General features: G+C 36.6%; 2 long non-coding RNA genes across 2 annotated transcripts; both read left to right on the forward strand.

Moving 5' to 3' along the window:
* On the forward strand, window positions 8,710-18,653 carry LOC110262893. Its single transcript, XR_002347906.1, has 2 exons — window positions 8,710-8,793; window positions 18,621-18,653. It is a non-coding gene; the product is annotated as an uncharacterized LOC110262893 (long non-coding RNA).
* Window positions 20,188-21,454, forward strand: LOC110262894. The gene is made up of 3 exons (XR_002347907.1): window positions 20,188-20,237; window positions 20,329-20,437; window positions 21,145-21,454. It is a non-coding gene; the product is annotated as an uncharacterized LOC110262894 (long non-coding RNA).

A 26,057-nucleotide genomic window follows, 5' to 3' on the forward strand; every position in this document is an offset into this window, starting at 1 on the left:
CATAAGGTTTTATATTTAATCAATACATGAGCATGTATCCAATTCCCAATAATTTCAATAAAAATACAAAACTACCCTTTTATTCATCCAATGTCCCAAGGTTCCCACACTTGAATGATACTCACATTTACTAGCCTAAGCTAATCAAAGATCCAAATTAGGACATTTATTGTTTTCCGCTTTAGGCTTGTAATGTGCTAAATTAAGAACAAGTAGGTTAATCGTAGGCTCAAATTGGCTAACAATGGAAGATAAAAGGTAGGCTATTTGGGTAAGTGAGCTAGATGAAGTGATGGTCTCAATCATATAAATGCATGAATACACAAAATAATGGACATAAAGAATCAAACAAATCAAAGATTACAATCATAAAAAGAGAATAATGCACACAAGAAGGAAAATAAGTAGTTATAAAATGTAACCACATCATTAGGCTCAAATCTCACTTGCTTGTGTTCTTAGCTCAAAAACATGATCCATATATATATATATAATTCAAGCAAGTCCTATGAAAAGTTTTCACTCAAATCAATTGGTGCCCTATAGATAGAAATCTTGAAGAACCTCATTATTTTGACTAAGCTTATTATGTATATATATGCAAAATTAAGAAAATGAAACAAAAATCCTAAAAGACCAAAAAAAAATGAAATGCAAAAGTGTTGGGATTAGAAACTTGTCACCCAAAATCACCGACCGGTCGGACGACCTCCCCACACTTAAAAGTTTGCACCGTCCTCGGTGCACTCAAAGATGAGAAAGGGGGTACGACGACTCTCCGGGTTGCTACCCTCAGCTAGTAGATCAACCGGTTGCTGTGCGTTCTTTCTTCTGCTTGTATTTTTGCTTGTGGTGCATCATTCATGAAAAACAAAAATATAACACCATAAGATGAGAAAATGCAAAGGCAAGGAAGCATACATTGTTGGAATGAGGTAATAATCACTAGAAAGAAGTGAGTGAATTAGTGTGACATTAATGACAAAAAAGGTGTGTGAGTTCTAAATTGCGCAGTTTAGAATATACACTAGCATAAAAACTTATGTCACAAAAGAAGCATGCACTTCACTTATCCTAGTGTGCTTGAGATGCTTTAAGTAGACTTGTAAGGTAAAACAAGCATTAAAGAAGCATGAGAGCATTCAAGCTAAAAGCGTATGGATGCATATGATCATGGAATACAATGCATTAAGGTAAATGCACAACATCCAATATCAAGAGATTGCCTAATCAAAGAATAGGGTTCAAATCACATGGTGGCCAAATCATGCAATTCAAGAAGAGTGACAAGCTCGAAGGCAATTCTCATCACTTGTTATTCTTAAAAGGTAAGCATGAAAAACTCAAAACCAAGTAGCAAAATATAACATCAACAATAGAATCCAACAAAGATTATAAACATAATGATGTTAAGATAACATCCCTTTTTAATACTCAGCATCAATTAATGGTAGACAAGAATAACAATCCAACACTTACAATGAAAAAGAGAAAATGAAATGAAAACTAACTAAAACTAACTAATCAATAACTAACTAACTAATTAGTTAACTAAAATAAATGTTTATCAATGGTTTTTGGGAGTGTTGGATGAGGGGTAGAAGAAGGGAAGAAGAAAGGAGAAGGAAAGAAATGGAAAGAGGAGAAGAAAAGAGATGTGTTGAAGGAATGACATCCGCGCGTACGCACGCATGGCGCGTGCGCGGATGGTGGTATAATGGACGCGATGCGTACGCGTACATGGCGCGTCCGCGTCGATGGCTTATTTGGAGAATGGCGCACGCCATTTTGATGAGAGGGACTTTTGTACAGTTTAGAATTCACAATTGAAATCTCGTTGCAAGTATAGTTTCTAAACCAACACTAATCCTTTCATACAAAAATTTGTTTGTCACTAAAACAAACCCCTAAAATCTATAAACCGAAGTATTTAAACCTAGGGTCGTTCTCCCTAGGAATTACAATAAAGTGTGTTGTTATTGGTTATAGAATATTTTGGGGTTTTTGGGATAAGGGACATGAAATGTAAATGGCAATGAAAATAAACTAACAACTAAAAAGGTCTTGGCAAAGGTTGGTGGCCAAGGTTCTCTATCCTTATCACTAATCACAACATGAGAATTGGCAAGGATCTACCCCACTAAGTCAACCCCTAACTAATAGTAGAGGAAAGTCAAGTGAGCTATGTCAATCCAAGTCCATAAGTCCTAGTTCTCCACCAAATCAATTAGTGAGATCTAGCGTTAATGGCTCCCAATCGTCAATTACTTGGACATTAGCAACTCAAGAGTTCCTAAGTTACCTTCCCAAGCCAAGAGCATAAAATTCTACACTAAAATCTAACCAACCATTTTATCAAACACCTGGAAGGCATAAAAGGAAAGCATAGTAAAATTGCTAGGAAAGTAAATCTATTCTACTCAATTGCAAGGAATTAAACAAAAACAAATCAAATGACAATAAAGGAACATGAATAATAAATTGCATTAAAGGAAAATAAAAGAAGAAAGAGTGCATCAACAACAAAGTAAGCAATTACAAGAATGAAATACAAAACTAGAGAGAGGAGAAGTAGAGGGACAAGAATTGATAAAGGAAAAGTAAATCAAAGCATGAAATTAAACTAGATCCAAGAATTTCTAATCTAGATCTAAAACCTAATCCTAATCCTAGAGAGAAGTGAGAGCTTCTCTCTCTAAAACTAACTAAAACTAATCCTAATGTGTGTAAATGATGCTAAGTGCGAATGATGTGTATCCCCTTCAATCCTTGGTCTTTTAAAGTTTTTTCCGCCAAAAATTTAGCTCCAAATGGGGCCAGAAACCCTCCAAAATTGCCAGGCATGAGTTCTTCTTTAAAAATCACGTGCGACCTTCGGTGCGTACGCACACAGTGCACGCGCGCGTCCCTGGAGAATTTCGCAATCCGCATATAAGCGCATAGTGAACGCGCGCGCGCATGGGCTTTTTCAAATCTTTGGCTTTTCATGATTTCTCCACTTTGCATGCTTTCCTCTCCATTCCTTTAATTCATTACTAGCCTTTTCAACCTGAAGTCACTTAACAAACAAATCAAGGCATCTAGTAGAATCAAAGGTGAATTAAATTTAGCTAATTAAAGACCTAGAAAGCATGTTTTCACACTTAAGCACAAATTAGGAGACAATCATGAAACCATGCTATTTCATTGAATAAATGTGGGTAAAAGGTCATAAAATCCCCTAAATTAAGCATAAGATAAACCCTACAAATGGGGTTTATCACTTAGTTCACACTACAAGGAACATTCTATCATGCAGCTTTTATTATTGAGCTAATCATTCAATTAAACAAGTACCACCACTGAATTTCATTCTAATTTCTACAACATTGGATAATCACTTTCTTGTTTCAAACATTTTTCTTTTATTTATGCAGAAGAGAACAAAACAGAATTTAAGCTAATGAGTTATGACAAGCATAATGCAGGCTAGCATTTTTGGTAAACATCTCCACTTACACCTAATTGAACACTTCAGCAAGACATATAGGAATCCCCAAGTTAAAATACTTCAAAGCAACAAGGATTAAGTGTCAATACAACCTGTTGGGAATGTCTCTCAACTTTTCCTTCTATCATTATTATTTCTCTCTGTTGTTCCTCCTTTGGATGATGATGCAGAATCCTTTCATAGATTGAATGTTTTCCTGTATAATCCTTAAAAGTTACTTGTTTCTCAAGCCCTTAGGCAACTGGTTAGTATGCAAGATTTGCTTGTAGGCTTTTGAACTTATTTTTGGTGTGTGAACACCAAACTTAGTTCCTTGTCAATGTTTCTTATACAACCAGTCAACCACATATATATATATATATATATATATATATATATATATATATATATGAAACCTTTTGCCTTTTCTGAAGGTCATAAAGTTAAAAACTACAAAACAGACAATGGTTAAGCAGTTTCTCTAATTGCTTGGAGCTAGCAACTCTTTATGCAGAAGGTGAAAATGTGTTTTTTTTTTAAATGAGATTTTAGTGGAACACCAAACTTAGCATTCTTCATTCTCCCTTGAATTGTTTTGGTGTGCAACACCAAACTTAGCTCCTTACAATATAGATAAGACTACTCAACCTTTTTATTGAAATAGCTATGAAAAGAGATTACCTTAGGTTGGGTTGCCTCCCACAAGCGCTCTTTTATTGTCACTAGCTTGACATCCTTCATTCTTGCTTAGCTCAGGTTCTAAACCTCCTTTTCTTTGTCCCATTGGCCTACCAAGTAATGCTTTACCCTGTGACCGTTTGCTGTGAAATGGCTCTTTGTTGCTTCATCTAGCAATTCAAGGCTTCCATAAGGGAAAACCTTTGTCACCAAGTAAGGACCAGTCCATTTGGATTTGAGCTTGCCAGGGAAGACTTTGAGCCTGGAGTTATATAAGAGTACTTGCTGTCCTGGTTTGAACTCCTTCCTTGAGATCTTCTTGTCATGCGACCTCTTAGCTTTTTCCTTGTATATCTTAGTATTTTCATAGGCTTCTAGCCTAAACTCATCCAACTCATTTAGTTGCAGTAGCCTCTTCTCCCCTGCTTCTTGAGAATCAAGGTTGAGGGGTTTAGTGGCCCAGAAAGCTTTATGCTCAAGCTTTACAGGGAGGTGACAAGACTTGCCATATAACAGCTGAAAAGGAGACTTTTCAATAGGAGTTTTAAATGCTGTCCTGTATGCCCAGAGTGCATCTTCTAACTTTCTGGCCCAATCTTTTCTGGTCACTCCCACAGTCTTCTCTAAAATCCTCTTCAACTCCCTATTTGCAAGTTCTGCTTGGCTATTGGTCTGTGGGTGATAAGGTGAGGCTACTTTATGCATCACCCCATATTTGTGAAGTAGTTTCTCCATCTGTTTATTGCAGAAATGACTGCCACCATCACTGACAAGTCCCTTAGGCACTCCATATATAGTGAAAATGTGCTTCTTCAAGAATTGAAGGATAATTTGTGCATCACATGTGGTTGTGGCTATTGCTTCCACTGACTTTGAGACATACTCCACTGCTACCAAAATGTATTTGAAAGAGTAAGAGGGGGAAATGGGCCCATAAAATCAGTGCCCCAAAGATCAAATAGCTCCATTTCTAGGATGTAGTTCTGAGGCATCTCATTCCTTCTTGTCAATCCTCCAGCTCTTTGGCATTCATTATATTGGTGAACAAACTCTCTGGCATCTTTGAAGATGGTTGGCCAATAAAATCCACTCTGCAGTATTTTACTAGCTGTTCTTTCTGGTCCAAAGTATCCACCATAGGCTAAACCATGACAATGCCACAATATATCTCTCATTTCATTTTCAGGGACACACCTTCTAATCATTCCATCAGAGCATCTCTTGAATAAGAAAGGTTCGTCCCACAAAAATTTCCTTGCTTCATTAAGTAGCCTTTTCACTTGTTGCTTGGAAAATTCTTGAGGTATCTTCCTTCCCACCTTGTAGTTTGCTATGTCAGCAAACCAAGGTGCTTGCTGAACTTGGAAAAGGTGTTCATCTGGGAATTTTTCACTCACTGGTTGGGATATATCTTGATTAGCCTCTTGTGGTACTCTCAACAAATGATCTGCCACCTGATTCTCGCTCCCCTTCCTATCTCTCACTTCAATGTCAAATTCTTGTAGCAGCAGTACCCATCTGATGAGTTTGGGCTTTGCATCCTGTTTAGACATGAGATACTTGAGAGCAGCATGATCAGTATACACTATAACTTTTGAACCAATCAAGTATTGTCTAAACTTATCAAATGTATATACAATGGCCAGTAGCTCTTTTTCTGTGGTTGTGTAATTCATTTGTGCCTCATTTAACACCTTACTGGCATAGTATATGACATGATGCAACTTGCACTACAACATTTTTGGCCTAAGGTAACCCTTATTCGAAGCAACATTTAATAAAAGTTGCCTTAGATAGAAAAATACAACCTGTTTTAAGAGTTACCTTTGAGTAAGGCAAAGATAACAAATTTTTTGGCCACCCATAAAAATTGTTGTCTTTGATATCTAAAGCAACACTTAAAAAATATTACAATATAAAACATTAAAGACAACATTTTTAAATAAAAATAAAATATTTTATAAGGGTTATAAAAAAAATTGAATAAATAACTTTTATAAAAGGTTGCCTAAAATCATTCATAGATAAAAATTTTAGAGGGAAACTTTTAATCATATTCCCTCCAAATAATTATTTCCCAATCAAATAACTTAGAAAAAAAAGAAAAGCTACTAACTCTCCAAATCAACCCATTGCTTCGTTCATCACTGCCATCCACCGTTCGAAAAAAAGGGAAAAGCCCTAACTCTCCAAATCAACCCAGACGGCGCAACACGAATGGCAGCAGGTCTCGACCTAGACGGTGTGACATGAACGGCAGCAGGTCTCGTTCGCGTACGAGAGCAGGTCCTTGTCGGCGACGGTGTGGTGCTCCTTTTCATATGCGTCAGCACGTTGCTCTCCTCCACAACCGTCGGCGCGTTGCTTTCCTCCTCCTGTCTCAGCTCCACGTCATAGTCACCTTCGAGAAACCCCTCTCATTCTTCCTCCTCTTCCCCTGTCTCGCCTCCTCCTCTTCGCAAGCTCAGACAACACTACATGCAGCGGTAACCCCCTTCCGCCTCCTCTGCGTATTACTTGGTAAGAAGCTCCTGATTTTTTCTATGAAATGCATTTTCTGAATACTTTGATTTTGAATGAAGATTGGAAATGTTCTGAATTTTAGTATGAAAATAGAATTTTTGAATGCATTTATTCTAAATTTTCGCCATGGGAATGTTCTGAATGTACTGAATTTTAGTAATACATAAAGCTGTTATATCATGGATTTCATGTTGATGCTGATTTTACAATGATTCTTGCAGTAAACCCCCAATTGAAGAGCTGCACCAGTTCTAGGAATTCCAGTTGCCAAAGCTATATGTGAACCCATCACAGGTATACATTTTCCTTCTTGGCCTTGGACATCTAGCTATTTCTTGGCTGTGCCTCTGATCCTAAGAAATCCATGTTCATGCCCTGTGGATGGTGTTATTTTGCAATTAGCAGGGAAACAAAATAAAAAGTGTCATAAGAAAATCTGTGTGAAATGACTTTCATGATGTGTAGTAGTTTTATATCTTTGTTAGCATAGAGTGATATTGTGTTTGGTTAGTTTTATTAAACAAGATATGCATCCTTGTTCATGTTTTGCGATTATGCTATTAAATTATTCAATTGTTACCATTCATTAACACAACATTTTCTAACTTGGACATTCTAAAGTTTGTGATCGACATTCTTTTGTTTTATTTTGCCTTAAGTGGAAACTGGGTGTTTATTATACTAAGATAGTTCCTTTAAATGCATCCTCAACTCGAAATTAAAGTTGATGGGGATGGTGAATATAGTGGAAACCTGAAATTAAATAGAAGTGGAAGCCTAAAATTCCTTTAAAAGCATGAGTTAAGCTGGGTGTATTTAATGTTGTTGGTATCTTTGTGTAATATGTTTACACTTCTTTAATCTTATAAATACATCTATATGTTTTGAATTTTTAATTAGAGGCCAATAAACGTATTAAATGAAAAGTAAACTTTTACTTCTATTTAATTTGTGACTTTGTTTTGACTAATTTCTTAGCCAAATAAATGCCTTAATTGAAAGTTATGCCATGATGCAGGTGTCAGAGGCTCAGCTAGCACAGTAGAAGAGCATATTGGTTGTTGGAGAGCAGGAAGCAAAGAATAAACAGGTGCTTCTTATTTTCGCTTTGGATGCTGCATTAACAGTTCTCACTTTCATGTACAGTTATTTAGTTGAGTTATACTGAATCGATTTGATGATATTTTGGTTGTTGTTTTCTGCTTAATCCATGCTATGGTTTTCAGTAAGAATTGAATTCATGCACTTTAGCTTGTCAATACTTTATAGTAGCATTTAGTAATGCATTATTAAGCAAAGTTGCTCCTAGTCTCTATGAATTTAATTGTTTTCCTCCACCTTAAATTGAGAAACGAGAAAACACTGAATAATAATATTTTCTTATCATGCTGAAAGTTAAAACGTATTGCCTTTTTAACATCTCTATTCATGGTGTTCCTTTTCTACCTAATATTTCTGCGAACCTGCAGTTTTTCTGTGAGCCTGCAATTTATCATGGTGTTCCTTTTAACCTGCATCTTGCCTTTTCGAACTAATATTTTTGTGAGCCTGCAATTTTTTTCTATCTATATTCATGGTGTTCCTTTTGAAATAAACTTTTTTATAGTTAAAATATAAATCTATAGCTGTTATATATATCATCAATGTTGAAATCAGTCCTTGTACAGTAAGAAGGCCTTTAAGGTCTAACCATTAAAGGGATAAAAAGGGATAAAAAGGTATAACCATTCATTGAATGGACACATAATTTTTACCAAAATTAAATACTCATAGTTTTTTGTTGAAACACATGGGTACTTCTATTAGTCAATAGAATGACTTATGTCACTCTTTTTTTAGTGGTCAAAGCCCTGTAAGTACTTACTTTTGCTTAGAAATTTATGTCTTCACAAAAAAAAGATTAATTTTTGTAATTAGATGAGTTAACTAGTTCATATAGAATCGATTATTATTTTTCAATTGATTGTTCTGTTTGCCACTTTGATTGAGTTAAATTGTTTATAAAGAATAATGTAAATTTGATACTTTACTCTGTTATAGAGAAAGATTGCTTCAGAGGACTTTAAGGAACATTGGTGGACATTCTAGAACTTGAAGATTGCAATTTGTTGAGCCATGACTCCGTAATTTTTTTTTCTCTTGCATATACTTGTAGGTTTTCATATGTATATTATGACCTTTGTGCAGCTTTTTGTTTTTCATGTTGAATGTATTTTGATATTTAGTCTACTTTTAGATAAGCAATATAATTGTTTCTTAATTTTAATAATAATATTGTTGTGTGCCTTTTTGATGGATTTATGTACTTAATATGCATGAACATTATTATTTGCATGCCTGGTTAAATAGTAATAACAATATATTAATAATTAGATTTTCCCAAGACTTAGAAAAAGATTGGATGAGTGATAAACCACTATTTTATGGCTTATATTGTGTTTAATTGTGTGGTTTTGTCAAATCTTTACCCACTTATTCATTAAAAAAGCATGCATTTATAATTCCTTCCTAAAAATACTTTATGGTTGAAAACTTGCTTCCTAGAGACTTTTAATTTTGTATTTTAATTCTCCTTTATTCCATTCGATGCCGTGATTTGTGTGTTAAGTGTTTCAGGCTTTATAGGGCATGAATGACTTGGAGATTGGAAAGGAAGCTTGCAAAAATGGAAGGAACACAAGAAATTAAAGAGATGACCAGCGAGAAGTGACGCGGGTACATGGCTCACGCAGCCGTGCGATATAGAGGAAATTGTAGTGACGCGGACGCATGGCCCACGCGACTGCGCGGATTGGAAACTGCACCAGTGACGCGAAGGCGTGGACGATGCGCACGCGTGGAAAGGCAAAACGCTGGATGACGCGAACGCCTGGATGACACGATCGCGTGACATGCGCGATCTACAGAATCTGCAGAATTTGCTGGGGGCAATTTTGGGCCCTATTTTGACCCAATTTTCGGCCCAGAAAAGCAGATTAGAGCAAGGGAACATGCAGAGACCAGACACAACATTCATTCTGCATTGTTTTAGTTTTAGATCTGATTTTACCTCTCCTTTAGGTTTTCTCTCTACATATTCATAGTTCTTAGGATTTGATTTTATTGCTTTTTGGATTGGAACATTGAGAAGAGTTATTACCTCCGTCAAGACTTTGACATTCTAGTTTGTTTCCTTACTTGTCACTTACTCTTTCATGTTCCTTATTTACTCAGAGTTACTCTTGGATTATTGCTAGAATTTATTTATACAAGAATTATTTTTATTTTAATTGATCCTTTTGATTATTATCTATTATGTCTTTCATTATTTCTCTTCCTTATTTTGTGAAATTTACATTCATAATGAGCGAGTAGTTCCCTAACTTGATTGGGAGATGATTGAAAGGAAACCTTGGGTTGGATTACTTAAAAGAAAAATTGTAATTAGGTTTATTGTTGGATCGCCCTCAAGTCATTGACACTAGTCCTTCCCAAGGGAGAGGATTAGGACTTGTGACCAGAAATAGCTTTCCAACTTGCTTGACTTTCCTCTACCTAGTAAAGGATAACTAAGCAGAACAACCTTCAATTATCAATTAATCTTGAGAGTACTCCAACAAGAATAGGGCGTCCAACTAATCTACTCCCAATCAAGGTTTTTATTTAAAATTACATAAATTCTCTAATTTAATTTCCTGTTTATCAACTCAAACCATTTTTTGAAAACATTTGATTAATAAAATAGCACATCTTTCTGCAACTCGTTGGGAGACGACCTGGGATTCATACTCCCAGTATTTTTATTTTAATTTTAATTTTGTGACAACCCTTCTAAATTGATAAGTGGATTTTTGGTTGGTTAAGAAATATACTAGCAACGTATCTCTTATAATAATTTCTTAACTCGCCAATTTCCGCTACGTCAATGAGTTTACCGAGAGATAAAGTAGAGTTTAGTAACGGTGTCAATGACTTCTTAGAATTTGCTTACTCTATCGGAAGCCCGCAAGGAGAGGAAATCTTATGCCCTTGTGCAAAGTGTTGTAATTTCTTGTGGCACAAAAGACAAATAATTTATATCCATTTGATTGCCTTTGGATTCGTTAATGGTTATACGAGATGGATTCATCATGGGGAAAGCGTAGTCGGCATGGATGTTGATAGCGATAGCGATAGTGAGTTGATAGTGAGAGTGAGACTAACTCATATGACGACATGGACGCCTTGTTGAATGATAGATTTAGGGATGTGGCACAAGCGGAAGGGATAAAAAAGGTATGAATGAAGATGTAAAGAAATTCTATGATTTGGTTGAAGAGGCTAGCAAAGAGCAGTATCCCGATTGCAAGGGATTCTCTACGTTGTCTTTCACCATCCGACTATACTTGTTAAAGTGTTGACATGGGTCGAGTAATGCCTCTTTTACTTCTCTCTTGGAGTTGCTAAAAGAGGCTGTTCCTAACTTAAATATTCCTACTTCTTCCAATAAAGCCAAGACTATGATGAGAGACTTAGGTCTTGACTATAAGAAGATTGACGCATGCCCGAACGATTGTATGCTATATTGGAAAGAGTACGAGAAGGACACATCTTGTCATGAATGTGGTGCTTCTCGTTGGTTTGTACATCCTGTAGTTGAAGCTGATGTTTTGCCTTCAAAAAAATCTCACAATATTCCTGTGAAGATATTGCGACACTTTCCCCTGATTCCTAGGCTTCAAAAACTATTCATGTGCTCAGCAACAGCTAAAAGCATGAGGTGGCATGACGAAGAACGCAGAAAAGATGACAACTTAAGGCATCCCGCTGACGGCCAGTCATGGAAGGACTTTGACAATCGTCATACAAATTTTGCTCTCGATACCCGTAATGTGAGACTTAGCTTGTCAAGTGACGGATTCAATCTATATCGAACCATGATCATAGCTCATAGCACGTGGCCTGTTGTTTTAATGGCTTATAATTTGGCGCCACGGATGTCTATGAAACAGGAATACTTTATGTTGTCGTTGCTAAACAGGACCAAAGTCACCAGGAAATGATATAGACATTTACTTGCAACCTTTGATCGAGGAGTTGAAGGAGTTGTGGGAGGTCGGGGTGGAAACATATGATGCATCAAAAAATGAAACCTTCTAAATGTATGCAGCTCTCATGTGGACAATAGTTGATTTTCTGGCTTACGCAATGTAATCTGGTTGGAGTACAAAGGGGAAGCTAGCTTGCCCTTGTTGTAACCATGGGACTTGTTCTAACTATCTTAAATATAGTCGCAAGACATGTTACATGGGTCATCGTGCCTTCTTGCCTGAGGATCATCCATGGAGAGCTAACAAGAGATCTTTCAATGGAAAAGTATAACATAGGCAAGCTCCACCATTATTGTCGGGTACTGAACTTTAAGTCAGTTGGAGTATGTGGATAATTTGTTTGGGAAACTAAAATCAAAGAAAGATGGTCCATGGAAGAAGAGGTCAATATTCTTTGATTTACCTTATTGGCAGTATAACACATCACGACACAATTTAGATGTGATGCACATAGAAAAAAAATAGTTGATAGTATTCTTGGAACTCTCTTGGATATTTCTGGCAAGACAAAAGATCACACAAATGCTCGATATGACTTGCAAGAAATGGCCATTCGAAAGAACCCTCACCCCAAGAAAACAAATGGTAGGAAAAAGGTGAAGCTGGCAAAGCCATGCAACAAAATGACCAATGCTGAAAAGTCAATTTTTTGTGATGTCTTGAAGACAGCAAAGTTGCCAGATGGCTCTGTTTCAAATATTTCTCGGTGTGTGAACCTTTTGGAGAGAAGAATATCTGGTTATAAGACTCATGATGCTCATTTCATTCTTCACTATTTGTTACAAATTCCTATCAAAGGAATACTTCCAGATCAAGTTGCATTTCCTTTGATTCGACTTGGCTCATTTTTCTGTCAATTGTGTCAAAAGTCTATCACATTACAAGAGATAGATCAATTAGAAGAGGATATTGTCACAATATTATGCCAATTAGAGAGGATCTTTCCTCATTCTTTCTTCGATATAATGATTCATTTGCCTATTCATTTGGCTAATGAAGTGAGATTGGGAGGCCCAGTTCAATTTCGGTGGATATATCCTCTAGAAAGATACATGTGTACTTTGAAGTCCTATGTTCGAAACAAAAATCGTCCTGAAGGATCTATTGCAGAGGCATATTTGGTTGAAGAATGTTTGACATTTTGCTCATGTTACTTACATTATGGTGTCCAAACAAAATTGAATAGACAACCCAGAAATAATGATGAACCTCATAATTCTATGATGGAAACTACAGATGCATTTTCGAATCTATTTCCAAAAATAGGCGTTCCTTTGGGTGCAAAGAAAGGTGAACCTTTTCTCCTTGACGACAAGTCTCGAGAGCAAGTTCATAGCTACATATTATTGAATTGTCACAAAATAGACGACTATGTTAGGTAAATCATACTAATTTTACTATATTTTTGTATTTTAATTAGAAATTTTGATAGGTCTGTTTTATACTTACAAATATTATACTTTTGAGTTTTAGTGAGTATGAGACTTATCAACAAGGAACACGATGGATGAGAGCTAAAAACCATAGAAAAAACTTTCCTACATGGTTTAAAATACGTGCTTTGCGGCATGATGTTCCAAATTGGATAAAAGAGCTCTCTAGAGGAGCAACCCAATGTGCAAAAAGATATTCTGGTTATTTTATCAACGGATATAGATTTCACACTAGGCAACGTTGATGACAAGTCATCTTAGCCTAGTTTCACTAGTCTTTTTCTTTTGTTTTCACTTGAATTGTGCACTTTCTTGAGCTACAAGTAAGCTAATTTGGGTAGATTTTCATGCTTCCTTTGATTGAATCAACCATGTATGAATTCATGCTATTTCATGAGGTTTTATGCTATAATTGTCACATATTATGATAAAATTAATATCTCATGATTTTAAGCATAGCTTTGATGTGTTTGGTTGATTAATGATAGGTGAAGAAAGCTTGGAGAAAGGTTGAAGCAAGAAGGAATGGCTGGGAGTAAAGAGAGGACAATGGAATAAGTGAAAATGAACCAGGAAGCAAAAAGCTAGAGTAAAAGTTAGCCTCAAACTTTTGCACAAACTTTTGGGTGAAAAGTTAGCCCCTAACTTTTGGGCTAACGTTGGCACATGAAAGTTACTCCCTGGGAACCAAAAGTTTGCGCCAACGTTAGCCCCTAACTTTGTGGCTAACGTTGGCATGAGAAAAACACTCCCTGGGCACCAAAAGTTTGCGCCAACGTTAGCCCCTAACTTTGTGGCTAACGTTGGCATGAGAAAAATACTCCCTGGCCACCAAAAGTTTGTATACCCAAAACCAACAACCATGGCAGAGGAACTCAAATCAAAACAACCCAAGAAGCAACCAAAACCACAACCAGCAGCAGACTAACCAAAACCCCTACAGAAAACCTCAAAATAACTACCCCAACCCCAATCAGTACCAATCCAATAACCAACTCACCAACCAAAATGCCTATCATCCACCACCCATATCTCATAACCCACCTCAAGTATCACCTGAAGCCCAGAGAATCACTAACTTGGAGGCCGTAATAGACAAAATGTTGAAACACCAAGAAATGGTAACCAAGAATTAGGAAGCATCCCTGAAGAGCCTAGAGAGACAGATGGGGCAAATCTCCAAGCAGATTTTTCTTGAGAGACCTTCAAGCTCACTACCGAGTGACACAATCCCAAATCCTAAGGAAGAATGCAAGGCAATACAATTAAGGAGTGGGAGAACATTGATGAGCAACAATGACACTACTAAAAAGCAAGTAGAGAGCAGCAAAAGACCAATAGAAGAGGAACAGCCAACACACACAGAGGAAGCCAATGATGATGATGCAATGGCAAGCAAGGAAGCCTCAAAGCAAACTCAAGCAAAGGGGGAACAACCAAAAATTCAAAAAAAAAAGGGAATGAAGCAGTTGAAGAGCCAACCAAGAATCAAAAGCAACAAGTAGAGAAAACCTTTATACCTCCACTGCCATATCCCTAGAGGTTCAACAAAGAGACCAAGGACCAGCATTTTCACAAATTCCTTGAAACTTTCAAAAAGCTGGAAATCAATATTCCTTTTGCTAAAGCACTTGAGCAAATGCCTCTGTATGCCAAGTTTTTGAAGGAGCTTATCAACAAGAAAAGAAGTTGGGATGAGAAAGAAACCATACTGCTCACTGAGGAATGCAGGGCTTTGATTCAAAAAGGGCTTCCCCCTAAGCTTGAAGATCCAGGGAGCTTTTTGCTACCTTGCACCATTGGGGAATTAACCATCACTAAAGCAATGTGCGATCTAGGAGCAAGTATCAACTTAATACCATCCTCCTTGGTAAAAAAGCTGCATATAGAGGAAGTTAAACCAGTACAAATATCTCTAGAGCTAGTAGATAAGTCAACAGTATACCCCAGGGGTATGATTGAAAACCTGCTGGTCAAGGTAGACAACTTCATATACCCTGCAGATTTTGTGGTTCTAGATTCAGAAGGGGATGATGGTGATTCTATTATTCTGGGAAGGCTATTCTTGGCCACTGCTAGAGCTATCATAGACATAGAGGAAGGAGAATTAACTCTTAGAATGCATGATAAGAGTGTCACTCTGAAGGTATTACCAGAGGCACAATTTAGCAAGGAGAAGAAAGACTATATGAAAATTGACAAGGGAGAATCACAGTTGAAGTAAGAAACTGACAAAGAGAGTCACAAACACTAAAGTTTGGTGTCCACATAGCTTCATGAAAATTAGAATTTCATGCATCAATAATCATACAATTGTTGTTTTCCAAAATATTATAAATGGAAAAATTCTTATTCGGTAATGAAGGCATCAGTTGTGATGTACCCTTTGACAAGAAACAAGTTTGGTGTTCATCAAACTTTGATGCACCGATTTAGGGACACAATTGACCCTTCATGAAAAAAAAGAGAAAAAGAAAAATTAGGATGAAAGCAATTCTTATAAACATTTAACTAAGAGTGACATTGGGATTTCACTAATTGGAGGAAGAGACACAATTTCTTCATACATGATCAAACATTAAGTTTGGTGTCCTCCAAAGATGAGTCACGGTTCAATTGGATATAAGAATTGATGATTCATATAATATTAATAAAAGGAATACTCTTGCCACAGTTGGACAAAACTAATGTATGTTGTGATGACTAGGTGGTCAAAAAAAAAATCTTCAATGAAAGAGACAAGACAAAAGAAAGCATAGCATGAGGACAAAAGCTCATCACATGCTTCGAAAAAGAAATCTGCCACTCCTTGAGAATGATCACGGCAAAGGCAAGTGAAGAAGCAAGCTTTGTCTTCATTCATCCTTACATGCACACCTTTGATCCCCATAGTGTCTAGTTGCATCTTAGCCTTTCATTGCTCAAACGTACCACCTCAAGCCATGCACATGACCAAATCACCCCAACCTTGGAAACTTCATTCCCTTCATCACTCCTTAACATAACAAGCTCGGTTCAACATTTCTCTTGCTTTAAACTCCAACCATTTAAACTTCCCTTCATCATTTCTTGTCATAGCAAGTTCGATCTCAATTTCTTCTTGCTCCAAACACACATCAAATTATCCAACATTCTTCACACTCCCTCTAACCTCACAAAACTCAACCAACCAAGTGATCATGGCCTCTTCCTCAAGAACCAAACGAAGAAAAGGGAAAGACCCCATGGTGGAGGAAGACACACATGAATATGACCAATGGAGATTCAAGTCTCGGTACCATCAAATGCAAATTGAATGGATAAACGAGAAAAGGATCTATCCTGAAATTCCACTCTTGTTGCCAGATGATGGATGCCAAGAAATGAAGGACAAAATTCGAAAGAGGAGGTGGGAGGAACTTGCATCACCAGCCACCCGAATCAATGCCAATATCATAAGAGAGTTCTATGCAAATGTCTCAAGGCTTGACATGCGTGAGCCCCCAACGTACAAGAGCTATGTGCGGGGGGGTGGAAGTAGACTTTAGCTCGGATGCAATCAAGAAAGTCTTAGGACTAAAGTCAGTCCGCTTTAGTGAACCGGGATACCAACAAAGATTGAATAAGGAAACAAAAAAAGAAACAAAGCTGGACACCAATAGCTTGAACCTTAGAATATATGCCTGTGGTGTCTTTGTATTAGGATCTGGTTGGATTATTAAGCTCTTTGGAGTGCATCAACACTCGGTGACTTGGGTTAACTAACCCGGGATCATCAGCTAAAAGTCCACTATCAAGAGCAACCTAACTACAAGGCACTTAGTAGCCCAAAGAGGCACTGGGCATCAATGTTCTAAGAAGGAATGTGAGCCAAATGTCTATAGTGAATAATGTGTCAAGTATAAAGAAAAGGAAATGAACTTGCTACACATGACACTCAAATAAAGCTTATAAACAAAGTAATAGCCAAGGATAAAGGAATAATGAGAGGTCATAGCAGTATGTTACTTGAAGCTTGAAGGAGACCTTCTAGGCCTAGGAGTCAATAAGAAGTGAGTATTTACATATCCACACAAAATCCCATGAACTATCAATAATACTCTGCTAGCATGAATATCCTCTTCCATTTCATCCTTTCTTCTCAATAGCTTGACTAAATCAACCACTAAACTAAAATTGCTCAATCCTTCAATCCCTGTGGGATCGACCTCACTCCCGTGAGTTATTATTACTTGATGCGACCCGGTGCACTTGCCGGTTAGTTTTGGGTGTTTTGGAGAAATTCGTTTTTCCGCTAAAATTTCCCATCAAACGTTAGGTAAGACGTAAGACACAAAATAGTGGTGTTACTTTAGTTGCATTAACGACAAGCTTTGCAAAAACAAAGGATGCAAATCCAATTCTTGAAAATGTTTCTTATTATGGTAGAGTGAATGATATCATTGAGTTGGACTACTATGGAAATTTTAAGGTTACCTTGTTCAAATGTGATTGGTATGAGGCTAGGGAGGATGCTTATGGCTCGACATATGTGCATTTTAACAAAAAGTGCTATCAGGAAGAGCCTTTTGTATTGGCATGTCAAGTGCACCAATGCTTCTATGTGCAAGATGCATTTGATAAAAATAAACATTATGTAATGAAGACTGTTCCAAGGGACCTATTTAGCATAAGTGATCAAGTTGTCATTGATGCTGAAGATACTTATGAAAATGAACCATTTGATAATTCGACGGTTCGTTCTATACCTAATGATGATGGTGAAGTAGACTTGGTAAGGAATGATTTGAATGAAGTTCTGGTCGATGTCGCAAAAGAAGTTTATTTTTCCTAAGAGTATAACAAAGTATCGGATGAAGAATATGATTCCGAAGACTTTTGAGTGACTTGTTTCCCTCTTTTATGGTATATACGTCAGATTTATCGCTTTATGTTAGCAGTTTTCAACTTGTTTTTCCTCTTTTATGTTCTGATTGTTGCTTTCTTAGAATTTTTTGAATTTTTTTGCATCTTGATTATGAGTATATGTGGGACATATTTTTTTGCATTTTGAATTTTTCTGCATTTTGAATTTTTTTTTGCATTTTTCTGCCTTTTGTGTGAAGAATATGATTCCGGAGACTTTTGAGTGACTTGTTTTCCTCTTTTATGGTATATAAGTCAGATTTATCGCTTTATGTTGGCAATTTTCAACTTGTTTTCCCTCTTTTATGTTCTGATTGTTGCTTCTTAGAATTTTCTGAATTTTTCTGCATCTTGATTATGAGTATGTGTGGGACATATTTTTCTGCATTTTTCTGCCTTTTGAGTGAAAAATATGATTCCAAAAACTTTTAAGTGACTTGTTTCCCTCTTTTATGGTATATAAGTCAGATTTATCGCTTTATGTTAGTTTGTTATGGTTTACCTCTTCCCCTTATTAGATGCATATGCAATTGTATTTTATGGCTGTTTTAATATTTTATACAGCAACTTAATGTAAAACAGAGCAACTTCAAAGAGGAAAAGACTGGTAAAAAAGTATCAAGCTCATGCAAAAGTTAAAGAATTTGAAATGAAGGAAGTATCTTCTACTGCGAAACTAGTTTGAAATTTTATAACCAAAGGTGATAAAGGAAGTAATCAAGCCAAAATAGCACAACAACCTAAGAGAAAAATTCCAGAAATTGGAGACAAACAAAGTAGGGAGAATTCAATGGAAGGGAGAAATAAAACACTTGTAGACAATGTTATGAACCGGTCTTTGAGGTCTTCCCATAACCAAGTGAGGAGTAATGTTCAACTAGAAGAACAACCAATTCCTAAGAAGATAAAGAGCAAGGCAAAGTGTCCAACAATGGCTCTTGATGCCTTTTTGCATACAGAAGGAGTAGAAGTGGAAAGAGAAGAGGAAGCTGACTTTGAGTCAATTGGTGAGGATGCTGGAGCTACTAAAAAAGAACAAGCTAACTTGACAAACTTAAAAAATAACTTAAAGCGTCCAGCAATGACTCTTGATGATTTTTTGGGTGACCAAGGAATTCATGTGGAAAGAGAAGAGGAACATACTGAAGTTCCAACTACTGAGGATGCTAGATCTAGGCCATCCCCGAATAATGGAGAAAATGTTCATATCCCCTCTGAGGAAGATTATATTGGTGAACATGAAAGTGACAATTTTGATGTAGAAGGAGATCAAGTTATGGAAGAGGCTCATGTAGAAGGTGATGTAATTTAGTTTGTTGCTATTTGTTTTACATTTTCTTTTTATCTATGAGCATGGGGCTGCCCTTTCCATACCTTTCACGGTATCCCTCTCCATATATGATTCACGGTTGTCTTTGGTTTTAATTTGTACTATTTCTCAATTTTTAATTTAGATACTTCAAAGGTTAAAAAAACTCGTGGAAAAATAAGATGCCTAAAGATTTATGCAAGAACTTGGGAAGAAAGGGAGGAAGTGACTTTTGATCAGGGAGCAGCCGTGGGCCAACTGCTCAAAGAGTGAAGGATTTAACTAATTTTATTGGAACAATGGGAAAGAATAGTGATTTTATTACCTTGATGTACACTAATTGGAATGCTGTGCTTAAGCAAATCAAAAAGCGCATTTGGAAGTATATTAATGTAAGCTCCATTTATCTTTATGTTTATGCCATATGTTAATAATCTTTTTATGCATATGATATGATGAAATTGATGTATTTTTAGTCAAAGTTTATTCTTCCAAATTCATCAAAGTTATGGGTGATGACTGGTGTTCAAGGAGCATGAAAGTGTTACAAAATAATAATAAAAAAGAAGCATTTTGAACCATATTCTGGAAATATTGAGGATATGTTGGTGAATCGTCCTTTGGAAATTCCAGAAATACAATTTTGAAAGCTAATTGCATATTGGAGTATTCCAACTTTCAAAGTGAGCTAGAGGATTTCAATTATTATTATTTAATATGATCAAGTATAATTCTTTCAATTTTTATATTTTTTTCATCATTGTTTATTTTAAACACAGGCCATGTGTGTTATAAATTCTGAAAATCACAAGAAGCAATAATGGAGGCATAAAATGGGACCAATCAATTTTGCAAGAGTGTGTGTTGATTTGGTAAGGTCACATGTGAGTTAAAATTCTCTACTTATTACTTCTCCCTAATTTTAGTATGTTATAACTTTGTAATTGTTATCTTGATCTGTAGCTTGAGAAAAAAAAAGAACAAAGAGGAACCAAATCAAGCTGAAATGTTTGTTGCAACTCGGAATGGACTAAAAGGGAAAACACTTGATGTAGAAACACAAGCTGTTATTGTAAGTTACTCTATAATTTTCTTGTTTTAGTTGCTGTTTTATGACTGTCATGGATGCTATTTTTTTTGCTGTTTTATGGCTATCGTGATTGTTGTTATGGTATCTATTTTGTGGCTATCTCATGGCTGTGTCATGGCTGATTTAGTTGCTGTTTTATGGCTATTTTATGCCTATTTTATGGCTGTCATGGCAGCTATTTTATGACTATTTTATGGTTATCATGGTTGTTGTTTTAGTATCTACTTTATGGCTGTTTTGTGGTTGTCATGGTTGCTGACTTGCTGCTTTCTCTTTTATGGCTGATTTAATTGCTGTTCTATGGCTATTTTATGCCTGTTTTATGGCTATCGTGGTTGTTGTTTTAGTATCTACTTATGGCTATTTTATGGTTGTCATGGCTGCTATTTTATGGCTGTTTCATGGTTGTTTTATGGCTAATTTATATGCTGTTCTATGGCTATTTTATGCATTTTTTATGGCTATCATAGACTGCTATTTTATGGTTATTTCATGGCTATTTTATGGTTGATTTAATTGCTGTTCTATGACAATTTACAACCATGTTTTATGGCTATCATGGACTGCTATTTTATGGCTCTTTTGTGGCTATTTGGATTGCTGTCCCTATTAGTTATCAATAGGTTTTTGGATTCTTTCATTGAATTTTTATCACTAAAAATAGACATATCATATATTTGTGTGTATAGGATAAACTTGATGATCTCCAAGAAGCTAGAGAAACTCCTACTAATGCATTTCAAAAAGTTTTTGGTAAAGAGAATCCAGGAAGAGTTCGATGTTATGGAAAAAATGTTACAAAAACTTCTCTTAAGAAAATAAAGAAATAGATGAAATCAAAAAATAAAGTGAAGAGAAGGTAACAGCTTTAAAAACTGAATTAGACGACCATAAGCAATGACTGCAAGGATTGGAAGATATTATGAAACTTATGTTGCAACAAACTTCTCCTGGTATGAATGTTGATGAAGCGCTTTCTCTCTTGCGATCTAAGCAATTGTCTGCAAATAGTGCACAAGATCCAAATTTAGTTCCTCGGGATTCTCCTCCATCGACTCATATAGAAAATCATGATTAGGTATATGTATGCTAAATTGTTGTACCACTTGACTATACATATTATTGTATAGCTGATGTTTTGACTATAATTTTTTTTGTTCATTTAAATTTGACTGCAGCTTTCTTATTGTTGGATGAAGTTTTCTGAAGACATAAAGGCAATTCTTGGCACAATGGTGAAGCACAAAGTCTTTTTGGTTTTAAGTGGACAACTTAGTTTCTTTTTTGTTTAAGTTCATTAGCAGAAAAACATGTATTTTGCTTACTTAGTTTTATTATTTATTTGACTTGGTAACTTATTAGCAAGTATATATGTTAATTGGTACTTCGAAAACCTTTTTATATATATATGCAATATATATTAGTAGCTTATTCAAATGCGGGTGTTATATATTCTTCAAATGTCATATAAATATAACAAAGATAAAAAAAATATTATTTTAGATATTAGAAAAGAGAATCTAAGAAAAATTCAATAAGGTGTTGCTTTAGGTATTAAAAAAAGACAACTGTAAATAAACCTACATAAGTGTTGCATTAGGTCTATAAAAAAGGCAACTTAAAAAAACTTGGACAAGTGTTGCTTTAGGTATATGAAAAGGCAACTTAAAAAAACTTGCATAAGTGTTGCTTTAGGTATATGAAAAGGCAACTTAAAAAAACTTGCATAAGTGTTGCTTTAGGTTTATGAAAAAGCAACTTAAAAAATTTTGGACAAGTGTTGCTTTATGTATTAGAAAAAACAACTCATAAAAAGTGTTGCCATAGAGTTTCATATAAAGCGTTGTGTTTGGGTGCTCTAAGGCAACCCTTTCGCGGAGTTGCTTTATTTGCGAAAAAGGCAACGTTTTTTGAAGGTTGCCAAAAAAGGGTTCCCTTTAATATACAAAAGCGTTGCCTTAGACCAAAGGTAACGGCCGTATAGCCAACCCCCAAAAAGCGTTGCCTTTTGTCGGAAAGTGTTGCCTTTTATCAAAGGTAACACTTTCTCTTATTATAAGCAATGTTTTTAAAGGGTTGCCTCAGCCTGAATTTGTTGTAGTGTTGTCTTTCTTTTGCCCCAATACAGCACCAATTGCAACATCACTTGCATCACACATAAGTTCAAAGGGGAGTCCCCATTCTGGAGGTGTGATGATTGGTGCTGTAGTGAGTTTTCTTTTTAAAGTTTCAAAGGCATGTTTACAATTATCATCAAAAAAGAAAGGATTTTCAACCACCAGCAAAATGCTCAACAGTTTGGCTATTTTTGAAAAGTCTTTGATGAATCTTCTATAGAATCCAGCATGCCCAAGGAAACTTCTCACTGCCTTTACATTAACAGGCACAGGGAGTTTTTCAATGATTTCTATTTTAGCTCTATCAACCTCTATACCCTTGTTTGAAACTTTATGCCTAAGAACAATGCCCTCTGGTACCATGAAATGGCATGTTTCCCAATTTAAGACTAAATTTGTTTCTTGGCATTGTTTTAATACAAGAGTTAGATGTTGCAAACAATTTTCAAAAGAGCTGCCAAAAACAGAGAAATCATCCATGAAGACCTCTAAGAATTTTTCAACCATATCTGAGAAGATGGAAAGTATACACCTTTGAAAGGTAGCTGGGGCATTGCATAGCTCAAATGGCATCCTTCTGTAGGCGAAAACTCCAAATGGACATGTGAATGAGGTCTTTTCTTGATCCTCGGGGTCTACCACTATCTGATTATACCCGGAATATCCATCCAGGAAGCAATAATAAGCATGCCCAACCAATCTCTCCAGCATTTGATCAATGAAAGGGAGAGGAAAGTGATCTTTCCTTGTAGAATCATTTAGTATTCTATAATCTATGCACATCCTCCAACCAGTCACTGTTCTTGTAGGTATCAGCTCATTCTTCTCATTGGAAATTACAGTCATCCCCCCTTTCTTTGGCACAACCTGAACTGGACTCACCCAAGAGCTATCAAAAATTGGGTATATAATTCCTGCATTCCATAACTTCATTACTTCCTTTTGAACTACCTCGTTCATGGTTGGGTTAAGTCTTCTTTGAGGTTGTACTACAGGTCTTGAATCCTCTTCTAGCAAGATTTTGTGCATGCAGATGGTAGGGCTTATGCCTTTGATATCATCAATTGTCCATCCTAAAGCTGTCTTGTGAGCTTTCAATATTTCAACCAGCTTTGCCTCTTCTTCCATGCTTAAGGAGGAATTGATGATCACTGGGAGAGTTTCTCCTCCTCCAAGGAATGCATACTTGAGATGAATAGGTAGAGGCTTTAATTCTTGTTTTGGCACCTCTTCTGTCTTGCTTTGTTCCACCTCTTTCTCAATGGAAATTTCAGCTACTTGTTCTTCCATTGTCTCTTGATCTCCTTCCCCTTCTTCTTCCTGTTGCTCATGATAATTGGCTTCCAATATTTCTTCCACCAAATTTTCTATCATATCCACTCTCATGTAATTCTCTTCCTCAGGGGGGTGTTGCATTGATTTGAAAACATTGATGACCATTTGCTCATTGTGCACCCTGAAGATCATTTCTCCCTTTTCTACATCAATAATAGCTCTTGCAATGGCTAGGAATGGTCTTCCCAAGATAATTGAGTTGTTTCCTTCCTCTTCTATGTCCAAGATCACAAAGTCTACAGGGAAGATAAATTCTCCAACCTTTACTAATAGATTTTCCAAAACTCCATTGGGTGTCTTGATTGATCTATCGGCCATCACCAGTGACATCCTGTTAGGTTTGATTTCTTCTTTGGCAAGCTTTCTTATCATTGAGAGGGGCATCAAGTTGATACTAGCACCTAGATCACAGAGAGCTTTCTCTAATGTCATCTTGCCTATGGTACATGAAACCACAAAGCTCCCTGGATCTTTAAGCTTTGGTGGAATACCCCTTTGGATCACAGCACTGCATTCTTCAGTGAGCATAATGGTCTCCTTCTCATGCCAGCTTCTCTTTTCGTTGATGAGCTCCTTCAGGAATTTAGCATATACAGGCATCTGCTCTAATGCTTCAGCAAGTGGGATATTAATCTCCAGCTTCTTGAAGACCTCCAGGAACTTAGGGAATTGTTGATCCTTGAGTTCTTTTTGTAGCCTTTGAGGATATGGCAGAGGAGGTGTGTAAGTTTTCACTTCCTTCCTCTGTTCTTGTGATGATTCTTTCATGACTTGTTTCCCTTTCCTTGAAGCTTGGAGCTGCTCATCTTTTTCTTTAAGCTTCTCCTGTTCTTGCTTGTTTTCTTCCTTGTCTCTGGCTTCATCTTTCTCAGCTGGCCCCTTGTCATTCACCAAGATTCTTCCACTCCTTAATTAGATAGCTTTGCATTCTTCTTTGGGATTCGGAATGGTATTACTTGGGAGTGAGCTTGTTGGTTTTTCAATCACTGCTTGCTTGGACAGTTGCCCAATCTGCCTTTCTAAGTTTCTCATTGAAGCTTCATGATTCTTGCTGGTCATCTCCTGATGCTTCATCATCTTTTCCATCAATATCTCCAAGTTTGAGATCCTTTGAGCATCTTGTGGTATTTATGGCTGATTGTGGGATGTTGAAGGTAGATGATAGTTGTTTTGGTTAGTGGCTGGATTATTGGGTGGATAATAGACGGAATTGGGGTAGTTGTTTTGAGGTTTTCTGTATGGATTGTGGTTAGTGTTTTGCTGGTTATGGTTGTTTGTATTTCTTGAGTTATTTTGGTTTGAATTTATCTGCCAAGGTTGCTGTCTGTGGTTGTCTCCCCACCTTAGATTTGGATGGTTCTTCCAAGAGGGGTTGTATGTGTCTCCATGGAATTCATTCTGGCTGGATCCTTGGTTGTGCATGTAGTTCACTTGTTCCTGCTGCTGATCTTCACAATTTTCCTCATTTTGTCCCCACCCAGCTGGTGGTTGATTGGTGACATTTACTAATGCAACTTGCTGACTATCAATCCTCCTAGCCATCTGCTCAAATTGTTGCTGGATTTGCTGATGCATCACCTTGTTTTGAGCTAGAATAGTGTCCACACCTTCCAACTCGAGTACACCCTTTCTCTGAGCTGGTTGGCATTGTCTTTGATGAGCAAAGAAGTATTGATTGTTTGCCACCATATCTATGAGGTTTTGGGCTTCCTCTGCTGTCTTCATTAGTTGCAATGAACTTCCTACTGAATGATCTAATGCTTCTTGAGCTTTCAGAGTCAACCCTTCATAGAAATTCTGAAGTATATCCCATTCATTAAACATTTCAGGGGGCATTTTCTAATCATGGCCTTGTATCTCTCCCAAGCCTCATAGAGGGATTCTGCATCCATCTGTGTGAAGGTTTGCACCTTTGTCTTCAATCCGATAATCCTTTGAGGTAGGTAGAACTTGGCTAGGAATTTGCTCACTAGATCCTCCCAGCTAGTAATGCTTTCTTATGGAAAGGTTTCAAGCCATTGAGCAGCCTTATCCCTCAATGAAAATGGGAACAACAAGAGTTTATATATGTTAGGATGCACTCCATTGGATTTCACTGTGTCACAGATCCTCAGGAAGATAGATAAATGCTGATTTGGATCTTCTAGTGG

This window comes from Arachis ipaensis, chromosome B05 (genome assembly GCF_000816755.2).
Source record: "Arachis ipaensis cultivar K30076 chromosome B05, Araip1.1, whole genome shotgun sequence".
NCBI lineage: Eukaryota > Viridiplantae > Streptophyta > Magnoliopsida > Fabales > Fabaceae > Arachis > Arachis ipaensis.